The sequence below is a fragment of the Pithys albifrons genome, chromosome 36 (genome assembly GCF_047495875.1).
Source record: "Pithys albifrons albifrons isolate INPA30051 chromosome 36, PitAlb_v1, whole genome shotgun sequence".
In the NCBI taxonomy this organism is placed as follows: domain Eukaryota; kingdom Metazoa; phylum Chordata; class Aves; order Passeriformes; family Thamnophilidae; genus Pithys; species Pithys albifrons.
The window spans coordinates 638,750-654,419 of NC_092493.1; positions in this window are offsets into that span (position 1 = coordinate 638,750).

Genomic DNA, 15,670 nt, shown 5'->3' on the forward strand with positions numbered 1-15,670 from the left:
CTTGGGCTCTCAGGTGCCAATGATGGGGCCCCATTACCTTTACAAAAAGCACAATGGCTTTCTGTCCTGGCACCTTTTCTCTGGGAGGAGTCTTCATTTGTCTGGAATTCTGGGCTGTAAAATGGCACTTTCTGGGACCAGCACGTGGCACGCACTGTCATGCTTTGCGCCCAGGGAAAAGGAGGCAACCTCTGGCTCTCAGATGCCAATGACGGGCCCCCATTAACATTAGAAATGGAACAATCGCTTTCTGTCCTGGGAGCCTTTTCCCTGTGAGGAGTCTTCATCCGTCTGGAATTCAGGGCTGAAAAACGGCACTTTCCCGGACAAGAAAGTGGTACGCGCCGTTGATGTTTGCGCCCACGGAAAAGGTGGCAGCCTTGAACTCTAAGGTGCCAATGATGGGGCACCATTGACCCTAGAAAAGGACAATTCGATTTCTGACCTGGCACCTTTTCCCTGGGAGGTGTCTTCGTCCCTCTGGAATTCTGGGCTGAAAAATGGCACTTCCCCGGACCGGAAAGTGGGACGCGCCGTCGACATTTGCGCCCTGGCAAAAGGTGGCAGCCTTGGGCTCTCAGGTGCCAATGATGGGGCCCCGTTAACACTAGAAAAATAACACTTGCTTTCTGTCCTGGCACCTTTTCCCTTGGAGAAGTCTTCATTGGTCTGGAATTCTGGGCTGTAAAATGCCACTTTCTGGGACCAGCACGTGGCACGCACTGTCGTGCTTTGCGCCCAGGGAAAAGGAGGCAACCTCTGGCTCTCAGATGCCAATGACGGGCCCCCATTAACACTAGAAATGGAACAATCGCTTTCTGTCCTGGGAGCCTTTTCCCTGGGAGGAGTCCTCATCCGTCTGGAATCCTGAGCTGAACAAAGCACTTTCTCTGACCTGCACGTGGCAGGCACCATCTAGCTTTGCACCCAGGGAAGAGGTGACAGCCTTGGGCTCTCAGGTGCCAACTATGGGTCCCCGTTAACACTAGATAAACAACAATCGCTTTCTGTCCTGGCACCATTTCTCTGGGAGGAATTTTCGTCCGTCTGGAATTCTGGACTGAAAAACGGCACTTCCCCAGACCTGCAAGTGGAACGCACCGTCGAGCTTTGTGCCCAGGCAAAAGGGGGCAGCCTTGGGCTTTCGGGTGCCAATGATGGGGCCCCATTACCCCTAGAAAAAGAACGATAGCTTTCTGTCCTGGCACCGTTTCCCTGGGAGAAATCCTCATTGGTCTGGAATTCTGGGCTGAAAACGGCTCTTTCCCTTACCCGCATGTGGCATGCACCATCGAGCTTTGCGCCCAGGGAAAAGGTGGCAGCCCTGGGCTCTCAGCTGCCAATTTTGGGGCCACATTAACCCTAGAAAAGGCACAAGGGCTTTGTGTCCTGGCACCTTTTCCCAGGGAGAAATCTTCGCTGGCCTGGAATTCTGGGATGAGAAACGGCACATTCCCGGACTTGCAAGTGGCACGCGCCGTCGACATTTGCGCCCAGGGAAAAGGTGGCAGCCTTCGGCTCTCAGGTGCCAAAGATGGGGCCCCATTACCCCTAGAAAAGGCACAATGGCTTTCTGTCCTGACACCTTTTCCCAGAGAGGAATCGACTTCCGTCTGGAATTCTGGGCTGAAAAACGGCCCTTTCCCGGACCCGCACAGGGTATGCACCATCGAGCTTTGCACCCAGGGTATAGGAAGCAACCTTGGGCTCTCAGGTGCCAATGATTGGGCCCGATTAACACTAGAAATGGAACAATCGCTTTCTGTCCTGGGAGCCTCTTCCCTGTGAGGAGTCTTCATCCGTCTGGAATTCTGGGCTGAAAAACAGCACTATCCCGGACAAGAGAGTGGTACGCGCCGTTGATGTTTGTGCCCACGGAAAAGGTGGCAGCCTTGAACTCTCTGGTGCCAACGATGGGTCCCCGTTAAGACTGGATAAATAACAATCGCTTTCTGTCCTGGCACCTTTTCCCTGGGAGGAATTTTCGTCCGTCTGGAATTCTGGGCTGAAAAACGGCACTTTCCCGGAACTGCAAGTGGCACGCGCCATCGAGCTTTGTGTCCAGGCAAAAGGTGGCAGCCTTGGGCTCTCAGGTGCCAATGATGGGGCCCCGTTAACACTTGCTTTCTGTCCTGGCACCTTTTCCCTGGAAGGAATCTTCGTCCGTCTGGAAATCTGGGTTCAAAAATTGCACTGCCCCAAGCCCGCACAAGGTACGCACCGTCGAGCTTTGCGCCCAGGGAAAAGGGGGCAGCCTTGGGCTCTCAGGTGCCAATGATGGTGCCCCATTACCTCTACAAAAGGCACAATGGCTTTCTGTCCTGGCACCTTTTCCCAGGGAGGAATCGACTTCCCTCTGGAATTCTGGGCTGAAAAACGGCCCTTTCCTGGAGCCGCACAGGGTATGCACCGTCGAGCTTTGCACCCAGGGAAAAGGTGGCAGCCTTGGGCTCTCAGGTGCCAATGATGGGGCCCAATTAGCATTACAAAATACACAATGGCTTTGTCTCCTGGTACCTTTTCCCTCTGAGGAATCTTCATAGGTCTGGAATTCTGGGCTGAAAAATGACACTTTCCCGGACCCTCACGTGGAACGCTCCGTCGAGCTTTGCGCCCAGGGAAAAGGTGGCAGCCTTGGGCTCTCAGGTGCCAATGATGGGGCCCCATTACCCCTGGAAAAAGAACAATCGCTTTCTGTCCTGGCACCTTTTCCCAGGGAGGAATCTTCATAGGTCTGGAATTCTGGGCTGAAAACGGCTCTTTCCCTTACCCGCATGTGACACGCACCGTCGAGCTTTGCGCCCAGGGAGAAGGTGGCAGCCCTGGGCTCTCAGGTGTCAATTTTGGGGCCCCATTAACCCTAGAAAAGGCACAATTGCTTTCTGTCCTGGCACCTTTTCCCTGGGAGAAATCTTCATCGGCCTGGAATTCTGGGATGAGAAACAGCACATTCCTGGACCCGCAAGTGGAACGCACCGTCGAGCTTTGCGCTCAGAGAAAAGGTTGCAGCCTTCGGCTCTCAGGTGTCAATGATGGAGCCCCATTAACCCTAGAAAAGGAACAATCGCTTTCTGTCCTGACACCTTTTCCCAGGGAGGAATCTTCATCGGTCTGGAATTCTGGAATGAGAAACGGCAATTTCCCAGACCCTCACGTAGCACGCATGGTCGAGCTTTGCGCCCAGGGTATAGGAGGCAACCCTGGGCCCTCAGGTGCCAATGATGGGGCCTGATTAACCCTAGAAATGGAACAATCGCTTTCTGTTCTGGGAGCCTCTTCCCTGTGAGTAGTCTTCATCCGTCTGGAATTAAGGGATGAAAAACGGCACTTTCCCGGACAAGAAAGTGGTACGTGCCGTTGATGTTTGCGCCCACGGAAAAGGTGGCAGCCTTGAACTCTGAGGTGCCAATGATGGGGCACCATTGACCCTAGAAAAGGACAATTCGATTTCTGACCTGGCACCTTTTCCCTGGGAGGTGTCTTCGTCCCTCTGGAATTCTGGGCGGAAAAATGGCACTTCCCCGGACCCGCAAGTGGCACGCGCATTCGACATTTGCGCCCAGGCAAAAGGTGGCAGCCTTGGGCTCTCAGGTGCCAATGATGCGGCCCCGTTAACACTAGAAAATAACACTTGCTTTCTGTCCTGGCACCTTTTCCCAGGGAGGAATCTTCATCGGTTTGGAATTCTGGTCTGAGAATCGGCACTTTCCTGGACCCGCAAGTTGAACGCACCATCGAGCTTTGCGTCCAGGGAAAAGGTGGCAGTCTTGGGCTCTCAGGTGCCAATGATGGGACCCCATTACCTTTACAAAAAGCACAATGGCTTTCTGTCCTGGCACCTTTTCCCTGGGAGGAGTCTTCATTGGTCTGGAATTCTGGGCTGTAAAATGGAACTTTCTGGGACCAGCACGTGGCACGCACTGTCGTGCTTTGCGCCCAGGGAAAAGGAGGCAACCTCTGGCTCTCAGATGCCAATGACGGGTCCCCATTAACACTAGAAATGGAACAATCGCTTTCTGTCCTGGGAGCCTTTTCCCTGGGAGGAGTCGTCATCCGTCTGGAATCCTGGACTGAATAAAGCACTTTCTCTGACCTGCACGTGGCAGGCACCATCTAGCTTTGCACCCAGGGAAAAGGTGGCAGCCTTGGGCTCTCAGGTGCCAATGATGGGGCCCCGTTAACACTAGATAAATAACACTTGCTTTCTGTCCTGGCACCTTTTCCCTGGGAGGCATTTTCGTCCGTCTGGAATTCTGGGCTGAAAACGGCTCTTTCCCTTACCCGCATGTGGCACGCACCATCGAGCTTTGCGCCCAGGGAAAAGGTGGCCGCCCTGGGCTCTCAGCTGTCAAATTTGGGGCCCCATTAACCCTAGAAAGGGCACAATGGCTTTCTGTCCTGGCACCTTTCCCAGGGAGAAATCTTCGCTGGCCTGCAATTCTGGGATGAGAAACGGCACATTCCCGGTCTTGCAAGTGGCACGCGACATCGACATTTGCACCCAGGGAAAAGGTGGCAGCCTTGGGCCCTCAGGTGCCAAAGATGGGGCCCCATTACCCCTAGAAAAGGCACATTGGCTTTCTGTCCTGACACCTTTTCCCAGAGAGGAATCGACTTCTGTCTGGAATTCTGGGCTGAAAAACGGCCCTTTCCCAGACCCGCACAGGGTATGCACCGTCGAGCTTTGCACCCAGGGAAAAGGTGGCAGCCTTGGGCTCTCAGCTGCCAATGATGGGGCCCAATTAGCATTAAAAAATACACAATGGCTTTGTCTCCTGGTACCTTTTCCCTCTGAGGAATCTTCATAGGTCTGGAATCTTGTGCTGAACAAAGGTCTTTCTCTGACCTGCACGTGGCAGGCACCATCTAGCTTTGCGCCCAGGGAAAAGGTGGCAGCCTTGGGCTCTCAGGTGCCAATGATGGGTCCCCGTTAACACTAGATAAATAACAATGGCTTTCTGTCCTGGCACCTTTTCCCTGGGAGGAATTTTCGTCCGTCTGGAATTCTGGGCTGAAAAACGGCACTTCCCCGGACCTGCAAGTGGAACGCACCGTCGAGCTTTGTGCCCAGACAAGAGATGGCAGCCTTGGGCTCTCAGGTGCTAATGATGGGGCCCCATTACCCCTAGAAAAAGAACAATGGCTTTCTGTCCTGGCACCTTTTCCCTGGGAGGAATCTTCATTGGTCTGGAATTCTGGGCTGAAAACGCCTCTTTCCCTTACCCGCATGTGGCACGCACCGTCGAGCTTTGCGCCCAGGGAAAAGGTGGCCGCCCTGGGCTCTCAGCTGCCAATTTTGGGGCCCCATTAACCCTAGAAAAGGCACAATGGCTTTCTATCCTGGCACCTTTTCCCAGGGAGAAATCTTCGCTGGCCTGGAATTCTGGGATGAGAAACGGCACATTCCCGGACTTGCAAGTGGCACGCGCCGTCGACATTTGCGCTAAGGGAAAAGGTGGCAGCCTTGGGCTCTCAGGTGCCAAAGATGGGGCCCCATTACCCCTAGAAAAGGCACAATGGCTTTCTGTCCTGACACCTTTTCCCAGAGAGGAATCGACTTCCGTCTGGAATTCTGGGCTGAAAAACGGCCCTTTCCCGGACCCGCACAGGGTATGCCCCGTCGAGCTTTGCACCCAGCGAAAAGGTGGCAGCCTTGGGCTCTCAGGTGCCAATGATGGGGCCCAATTAGCATTACAAAATACACAATGGCTTTGTCTCCTGGTACCTTTTCCCTCTGAGGAATCTTCATAGGTCTGGAATTCTGGGCTGAAAAATGGCACTTTCCCGGACCCGCACGTGGAACGCTCCGTCGAGCTTTGCGCCCAGGGAAAAGGTGGCAGCCTTGGACTCTCAGGTGTCAATTTTGGGGCCCCATTAACCCTAGAAAAGGCACAATTGCTTTCTGTCCTGGCACCTTTTCCCTGGGAGAAATCTTCATCGGCCTGGAATTCTGGGATGAGAAACAGCACATTCCTGGACCCGCAAGTGGCACGCACCATCGAGCTTTGCGCTCAGGGAAAAGGTTGCAGCCTTGGGCTCTCAGGTGTCAATGATGGAGCCCCATTAACCCTAGAAAAGGCACAATCGCTTTCTGTCCTGACACCTTTTCCCAGGGAGGAATCTTCATTGGTCTGGAATTCTGGAATGAGAAACGGCAATTTCCCGGACCCTCACGTAGCACACATGGTCGAGCTTTGCGCCCAGGGTATAGGAGGCAACCTTGGGCTCTCAGGTGCCAATGATGGGGCCTGATTAACCCTAGAAATGGAACAATCGCTTTCTGTCCTGGATGCCTCTTTCCTGTGAGAAGTCTTCATCCGTCTGGAATTCAGAGCTGAAAATCGGCACTTTCCCGGACAAGAAAGTGGCACGCGCCGTTGATGTTTGCGCCCACGGAAAAGGTGGCAGCCTTGAACTCTGAGGTGCCAATGATGGGGCACCATTGACCCTAGAAAAGGACAATTCGATTTCTGACCTGGCACCTTTTCCCTGGGAGGTGTCTTCGTCCCTCTGGAATTCTGGGCTGAAAAATGGCACTTCCCCGAACCGGCAAGAGGCACGCGCCATCGACATTTGCGCCCAGGCAAAAGGTGGCAGCCTTGGGCTCTCAGGTGCCAATGATGGGGCCCCGTTAACACTAGAAAATAACACTTGCTTTCTGTCCTGGCACCTTTTCCCAGGGAGGAATCTTCATCGGTTTGGAATTCTGCTCTGAGAATCGGCACTTTCCTGGACCCGCAAGTTGAACGCACCATCGAGCTTTGCGTCCAGGGAAAAGGTGGCAGTCTTGGGCTCTCAGGTGCCAATGATGGGACCCCATTACCTTTACAAAAAGCACAATGGCTTTCTGTCCTGGCACCTTTTCCCTGGGAGGAGTCTTCATTGGTCTGGAATTCTGGGCTGTAAAATGGCACTTTCTGGGACCAGCACGTGGCACGCACTGTCGTGCTTTGCGCCCAGGGAAAAGGAGGCAACCTCTGGCTCTCAGATGCCAATGACGGGTCCCCATTAACACTAGAAATGGAACAATCGCTTTCTGTCCTGGGAGCCTTTTCCCTGGGAGGAGTCGTCATCCGTCTGGAATCCTGGACTGAATAAAGCACTTTCTCTGAGCTGCACGTGGCAGGCACCATCTAGCTTTGCACCCAGGGAAAAGGTGGCAGCCTTGGGCTCTCAGGTACCAATGATGGGGCCCCGTTAACACTAGATAAATAACACTTGCTTTCTGTCCTGGCACCTTTTCCCTGGGAGGCATTTTCGTCCGTCTGGAATTCTGGGCTGAAAACGGCTCTTTCCCTTACCCGCATGTGGCACGCAGCGTCGAGCTTTGCGCCCAGGGAAAAGGTGGCAGCCCTGGGCTCTCAGCTGCCAAATTTGGGGCCCCATTAACCCTAGAAAAGGCACAATGGCTTTCTGTCCTGGCACCTTTTCCCAGGGAGAAATCTTCGCTGGCCTGGAATTCTGGGATGAGAAACGGCACATTCCCGGTCTTGCAAGTGGCACGCGCCGTCGACATTTGCGCCCAGGGAAAAGGTGGCAGCCTTGGGCCCTCAGGTGCCAAAGATGGGGCCCCATTACCCCTAGAAAAGGCACAATGGCTTTCTGTCCTGACACCTTTTCCCAGAGAGGAATCGACTTCTGTCTGGAATTCTGGGCTGAAAAACGGCCCTTTCCCAGACCCGCACAGGGTATGCACCGTCGAGCTTTGCACCCAGGGAAAAGGTGGCAGCCTTGGGCTCTCAGCTGCCAATGATGGGGCCCAATTAGCATTAAAAAATACACAATGGCTTTGTCTCCTGGTACCTTTTCCCTCTGAGGAATCTTCATAGGTCTGGAATCTTGTGCTGAACAAAGGTCTTTCTCTGACCTGCACGTGGCAGGCACCATCTAGCTTTGCGCCCAGGGAAAAGGTGGCAGCCTTGGGCTCTCAGGTGCTAATGATGGGGCCCCATTACCCCTAGAAAAAGAACAATGGCTTTCTGTCCTGGCACCTTTTCCCTGGGAGGAATCTTCATTGGTCTGGAATTCTGGGCTGAAAACGCCTCTTTCCCTTATCCGCATGTGGCACGCACCGTCGAGCTTTGCGCCCAGGGAAAAGGTGGCAGCCTTGGGCTCTCAGCTGCCAATTTTGGGGCCCCATTAACCCTAGAAAAGGCACAATGGCTTTCTGTCCTGGCACCTTTTCCTTGGGAGAAATCTTCGCTGGCCTGGAATTCTGGGATGAGAAACGGCACATTCCCGGTCTTGCAAGTGGCACGCGCCGTCGACATTTGCGCCCAGGGAAAAGGTGGCAGCCTTGGGCTCTCATGTGCCAAAGATGGGGCCCCATTACCCCTAGAAAAGGCACAATGGCTTTCTGTCCTGACACCTTTTCCCAGAGAGGAATCGACTTCCGTCTGGAATTCTGGGCTGAAAAACGGCCCTTTCCCGGACCCGCACAGGGTATGCCCCGTCGAGCTTTGCACCCAGCGAAAAGGTGGCAGCCTTGGGCTCTCAGGTGCCAATGATGGGGCCCAATTAGCATTACAAAATACACAATGGCTTTGTCTCCTGGTACCTTTTCCCTCTGAGGAATCTTCATAGGTCTGGAATTCTGGGCTGAAAAATGGCACTTTCCCGGACCCGCCTGTGGAACGCTCCGTCGAGCTATGCGCCCAGGGAAAAGGTGGCAGCCTTGGACTCTCAGGTGTCAATTTTGGGGCCCCATTAACCCTAGAAAAGGCACAATTGCTTTCTGTCCTGGCACCTTTTCCCTGGGAGAAATCTTCATCGGCCTGGAATTCTGGGATGAGAAACAGCACATTCCTGGACCCGCAAGTGGCACGCACCATCGAGCTTTGCGCTCAGGGAAAAGGTTGCAGCCTTGGGCTCTCAGGTGTCAATGATGGAGCCCCATTAACCCTAGAAAAGGCACAATCGCTTTCTGTCCTGACACCTTTTCCCAGGGAGGAATCTTCATTGGTCTGGAATTCTGGAATGAGAAACGGCAATTTCCCGGACCCTCACGTAGCACACATGGTCGAGCTTTGCGCCCAGGGTATAGGAGGCAACCTTGGGCTCTCAGGTGCCAATGATGGGGCCTGATTAACCCTAGAAATGGAACAATCGCTTTCTGTCCTGGATGCCTCTTTCCTGTGAGAAGTCTTCATCCGTCTGGAATTCAGAGCTGAAAATCGGCACTTTCTCGGACAAGAAAGTGGCACGCGCCGTTGATGTTTGCGCCCACGGAAAAGGTGGCAGCCTTGAACTCTGAGGTGCCAATGATGGGGCACCATTGACCCTAGAAAAGGACAATTCGATTTCTGACCTGGCACCTTTTCCCTGGGAGGTGTCTTCGTCCCTCTGGAATTCTGGGCTGAAAAATGGCACTTCCCCGGACCGGCAAGAGGCACGCGCCGTCGACATTTGCGCCCAGGCAAAAGGTGGCAGCCTTGGGCTCTCAGGTGCCAATGATGGGGCCCCGTTAACACTAGAAAATAACACTTGCTTTCTGTCCTGGCACCTTTTCCCAGGGAGGAATCTTCATCGGTTTGGAATTCTGCTCTGAGAATCGGCACTTTCCTGGACCCGCAAGTTGAACGCACCATCGAGCTTTGCGTCCAGGGAAAAGGTGGCAGTCTTGGGCTCTCAGGTGCCAATGATGGGACCCCATTACCTTTACAAAAAGCACAATGGCTTTCTGTCCTGGCACCTTTTCCCTGGGAGGAGTCTTCATTGGTCTGGAATTCTGGGCTGTAAAATGGCACTTTCTGGGACCAGCACGTGGCACGCACTGTCGTGCTTTGCGCCCAGGGAAAAGGAGGCAACCTCTGGCTCTCAGATGCCAATGACGGGTCCCCATTAACACTAGAAATGGAACAATCGCTTTCTGTCCTGGGAGCCTTTTCCCTGGGAGGAGTCGTCATCCGTCTGGAATCCTGGACTGAATAAAGCACTTTCTCTGAGCTGCACGTGGCAGGCACCATCTAGCTTTGCAGCCAGGGAAAAGGTGGCAGCCTTGGGCTCTCAGGTACCAATGATGGGGCCCCGTTAACACTAGATAAATAACACTTGCTTTCTGTCCTGGCACCTTTTCCCTGGGAGGCATTTTCGTCCGTCTGGAATTCTGGGCTGAAAACGGCTCTTTCCCTTACCCGCATGTGGCACGCACCGTCGAGCTTTGCGCCCAGGGAAAAGGTGGCCGCCCTGGGCTCTCAGCTGCCAAATTTGGGGCCCCATTAACCCTAGAAAAGGCACAACGGCTTTCTGTCCTGGCACCTTTTCCCAGGGAGAAATCTTCGCTGGCCTGGAATTCTGGGATGAGAAACGGCACATTCCCGGTCTTGCAAGTGGCACGCGCCGTCGACATTTGCGCCCAGGGAAAAGGTGGCAGCCTTGGGCCCTCAGGTGCCAAAGATGGGGCCCCATTACCCCTAGAAAAGGCACAATGGCTTTCTGTCCTGACACCTTTTCCCAGAGAGGAATCGACTTCTGTCTGGAATTCTGGGCTGAAAAACGGCCCTTTCCCAGACCCGCACAGGGTATGCACCGTCGAGCTTTGCACCCAGGGAAAAGGTGGCAGCCTTGGGCTCTCAGATGCCAATGATGGGGCCCAATTAGCATTAAAAAATACACAATGGCTTTGTCTCCTGGTACCTTTTCCCTCTGAGGAATCTTCATAGGTCTGGAATCTTGTGCTGAACAAAGGTCTTTCTCTGACCTGCACGTGGCAGGCACCATCTAGCTTTGCGCCCAGGGAAAAGGTGGCAGCCTTGGGCTCTCAGGTGCCAATGATGGGTCCCCGTTAACACTAGATAAATAACAATGGCTTTCTTTCCTGGCACCTTTTCCCTGGGTGGAATTTTCGTCCGTCTGGAATTCTGGGCTGAAAAACGGCACTTCCCCGGACCTGCAAGTGGAACGCACCGTCGAGCTTTGTGCCCAGACAAGAGATGGCAGCCTTGGGCTCTCAGGTGCTAATGATGGGGCCCCATTACCCCTAGAAAAAGAACAATGGCTTTCTGTCCTGGCACCTTTTCCCTGGGAGGAATCTTCATTGGTCTGGAATTCTGGGCTGAAAACGCCTCTTTCCCTTATCCGCATGTGGCACGCACCGTCGAGCTTTGCGCCCAGGGAAAAGGTGGCAGCCCTGGGCTCTCAGCTGCCAATTTTGGGGCCCCATTAACCCTAGAAAAGGCACAATGGCTTTCTATCCTGGCACCTTTTCCCAGGGAGAAATCTTCGCTGGCCTGGAATTCTGGGATGAGAAACGGCACATTCCCGGACTTGCAAGTGGCACGCGCCGTCGACATTTGCGCCCAGGGAAAAGGTGGCAGCCTTGGGCTCTCATGTGCCAAAGATGGGGCCCCATTACCCCTAGAAAAGGCACAATGGCTTTCTGTCCTGACACCTTTTCCCAGAGAGGAATCGACTTCCGTCTGGAATTCTGGGCTGAAAAACGGCCCTTTCCCGGACCCGCACAGGGTATGCCCCGTCGAGCTTTGCACCCAGCGAAAAGGTGGCAGCCTTGGGCTCTCAGGTGCCAATGATGGGGCCCAATTAGCATTACAAAATACACAATGGCTTTGTCTCCTGATACCTTTTCCCTCTGAGGAATCTTCATAGGTCTGGAATTCTGGGCTGAAAAATGGCACTTTCCCGAACCCGCACGTGGAACGCTCCGTCGAGCTTTGCGCCCAGGGAAAAGGTGGCAGCCTTGGACTCTCAGGTGTCAATTTTGGGGCCCCATTAACCCTAGAAAAGGCACAATTGCTTTCTGTCCTGGCACCTTTTCCCTGGGAGAAATCTTCATCGGCCTGGAATTCTGGGATGAGAAACAGCACATTCCTGGACCCGCAAGTGGCACGCACCATCGAGCTTTGCGCTCAGGGAAAAGGTTGCAGCCTTGGGCTCTCAGGTGTCAATGATGGAGCCCCATTAACCCTAGAAAAGGCACAATCGCTTTCTGTCCTGACACCTTTTCCCAGGGAGGAATCTTCATTGGTCTGGAATTCTGGAATGAGAAACGGCAATTTCCCGGACCCTCACGTAGCACACATGGTCGAGCTTTGCGCCCAGGGTATAGGAGGCAACCTTGGGCTCTCAGGTGCCAATGATGGGGCCTGATTAACCCTAGAAATGGAACAATCGCTTTCTGTCCTGGATGCCTCTTTCCTGTGAGAAGTCTTCATCCGTCTGGAATCCAGAGCTGAAAAACGGCACTTTCCCGGACAAGAAAGTGGCACGCGCCGTTGATGTTTGCGCCCACGGAAAAGGTGGCAGCCTTGAACTCTCAGGTGCCAATGATGGGACACCATTGACCCTAGAAAAGGACAATTCGATTTCTGACCTGGCACCTTTTCCCTGGGAGGTGTCTTCGTCCCTCTGGAATTCTGGGCTGAAAAATGGCACTTCCCCGGACCGGCAAGAGGCACGCGCCGTCGACATTTGCGCCCAGGCAAAAGGTGGCAGCCTTGGGCTCTCAGGTGCCAATGATGGAGCCCCATTACCCCTAGAAAAAAACAATCGCTTTCTGTCCTGGCACCTTTTCCCAGAGAGGAATCTTCATTGGTCTGGAATTCTGGGCTGAAAACGGCTCTTTCCCTTACCCGCATGTGGCACGCACCATCGAGCTTTGCGCCCAGGGAAAAGGTGGCAGCCTTGGGCTCTCAGCTGCCAATTTTAGGGCCCCATTAACCCTAGAAAAGGCACAATTGCTTTCTGTCCTGGCACCTTTTCCCTGGGAGAAATCTTCATCGGCCTGGAATTCTGGGATGAGAAACAGCACATTCCTGGACCCGCAAGTGGCACGCACCATCGAGCTTTGCGCTCAGGGAAAAGGTTGCAGCCTTGGGCTCTCAGGTGTCAATGATGGAGCCCCATTAACCCTAGAAAAGGCACAATCGCTTTCTGTCCTGACACCTTTTCCCAGGGAGGAATCTTCATTGGTCTGGAATTCTGGAATGAGAAACGGCAATTTCCCGGACCCTCACGTAGCACACATGGTCGAGCTTTGCGCCCAGGGTATAGGAGGCAACCTTGGGCTCTCAGGTGCCAATGATGGAGCCTGATTAACCCTAGAAATGGAACAATCGCTTTCTGTCCTGGATGCCTCTTTCCTGTGAGAAGTCTTCATCCGTCTGGAATTCAGAGCTGAAAATCGGCACTTTCCCGGACAAGAAAGTGGCACGCGCCGTTGATGTTTGCGCCCACGGAAAAGGTGGCAGCCTTGAACTCTCAGGTGCCAATGATGGGACACCATTGACCCTAGAAAAGGACAATTCGATTTCTGACCTGGCACCTTTTCCCTGGGAGGTGTCTTCGTCCCTCTGGAATTCTGGGCTGAAAAATGGCACTTCCCCGGACCGGCAAGAGGCACGCGCCGTCGACATTTGCGCCCAGGCAAAAGGTGGCAGCCTTGGGCTCTCAGGTGCCGATGATGGGGCCCCGTTAACACTAGAAAATAACACTTGCTTTCTGTCCTGGCACCTTTTCCCAGGGACGAATCTTCATCGGTTTGGAATTCTGCTCTGAGAATCGGCACTTTCCTGGACCCGCAAGTTGAACGCACCATCGAGCTTTGCGTCCAGGGAAAAGGTGTCAGTCTTGGGCTCTCAGGTGCCAATGATGGGACCCCATTACCTTCACAAAAAGCACAATGGCTTTCTGTCCTGGCACCTTTTCCCTGGGAGGAGTCTTCATTGGTCTGGAATTCTGGGCTGTAAAATGGCACTTTCTGGGACCAGCACGTGGCACGCACTGTCGTGCTTTGCGCCCAGGGAAAAGGAGGCAACCTCTGGCTCTCAGATGCCAATGACGGGTCCCCATTAACACTAGAAATGGAACAATCGCTTTCTGTCCTGGGAGCCTTTTCCCTGGGAGGAGTCGTCATCCGTGTGGAATCCTGGGCTGAAGAAAGCACTTTCTCTGAGCTGCACGTGGCAGGCACCATCTAGCTTTGCACCCAGGGAAAAGGTGGCAGCCTTGGGCTCTCAGGTACCAATGATGGGGCCCCGTTAACACTAGATAAATAACACTTGCTTTCTGTCCTGGCACCTTTTCCCTGGGAGGCATTTTCGTCCGTCTGGAATTCTGGGCTGAAAACGGCTCTTTCCCTTACCCGCGTGTGGCACGCACCGTCGAGCTTTGCGCCCAGGGAAAAGGTGGCCGCCCTGGGCTCTCAGCTGCCAAATTTGGGGCCCCATTAACCCTAGAAAAGGCACAATGGCTTTCTGTCCTGGCACCTTTTCCCAGGGAGAAATCTTCGCTGGCCTGGAATTCTGGGATGAGAAACGGCACATTCCCGGTCTTGAAAGTGGCACGCGCCGTCGACATTTGCGCCCAGGGAAAAGGTGGCAGCCTTGTGCCCTCAGGTGCCAAAGATGGGGCCCCATTACCCCTAGAAAAGGCACAATGGCTTTCTGTCCTGACACCTTTTCCCAGAGAGGAATCGACTTCTGTCTGGAATTCTGGGCTGAAAAACGGCCCTTTCCCAGACCCGCACAGGGTATGCACCGTCGAGCTTTGCACCCAGGGAAAAGGTGGCAGCCTTGGGCTCTCAGCTGCCAATGATGGGGCCCAATTAGCATTAAAAAATACACAATGGCTTTGTCTCCTGGTACCTTTTCCCTCTGAGGAATCTTCATAGGTCTGGAATCTTGTGCTGAACAAAGGTCTTTCTCTGACCTGCACGTGGCAGGCACCATCTAGCTTTGCGCCCAGGGAAAAGGTGGCAGCCTTGGGCTCTCAGGTGCCAATGATGGGTCCCCGTTAACACTAGATAAATAACACTTGCTTTCTTTCCTGGCACCTTTTCCCTGGGTGGAATTTTCGTCCGTCTGGAATTCTGGGCTGAAAAACGGCACTTCCCCGGACCTGCAAGTGGAACGCACCGTCGAGCTTTGTGCCCAGACAAGAGATGGCAGCCTTGGGCTCTCAGGTGCTAATGATGGGGCCCCATTAACCCTAGAAAAGGCACAATGGCTTTCTATCCTGGCACCTTTTCCCAGGGAGAAATCTTCGCTGGCCTGGAATTCTGGGATGAGAAACGGCACATTCCCGGACTTGCAAGTGGCACGCGCCGTCGACATTTGCGCCCAGGGAAAAGGTGGCAGCCTTGGGCTCTCAGGTGCCAAAGATGGGGCCCCATTACCCCTAGAAAAGGCACAATGGCTTTCTGTCCTGACACCTTTTCCCAGAGAGGAATCGACTTCCGTCTGGAATTCTGGGCTGAAAAACGGCCCTTTCCCGGACCCGCACAGGGTATGCCCCGTCGAGCTTTGCACCCAGCGAAAAGGTGGCAGCCTTGGGCTCTCAGGTGCCAATGATGGGGCCCAATTAGCATTACAAAATACACAATGGCTTTGTCTCCTGGTACCTTTTCCCTCTGAGGAATCTTCATAGGTCTGGAATTCTGGGCTGAAAAATGGCACTTTCCCGGACCCGCACGTGGAACGCTCCGTCGAGCTTTGCGCCCAGGGAAAAGGTGGCAGCCTTGGACTCTCAGGTGTCAATTTTGGGGCCCCATTAACCCTAGAAAAGGCACAATTGCTTTCTGTCCTGGCACCTTTTCCCTGGGAGAAATCTTCATCGGCCTGGAATTCTGGGATGAGAAACAGCACATTCCTGGACCCGCAAGTGGCACGCACCATCGAGCTTTGCGCTCAGGGAAAAGGTTGCAGCCTTGGGCTCT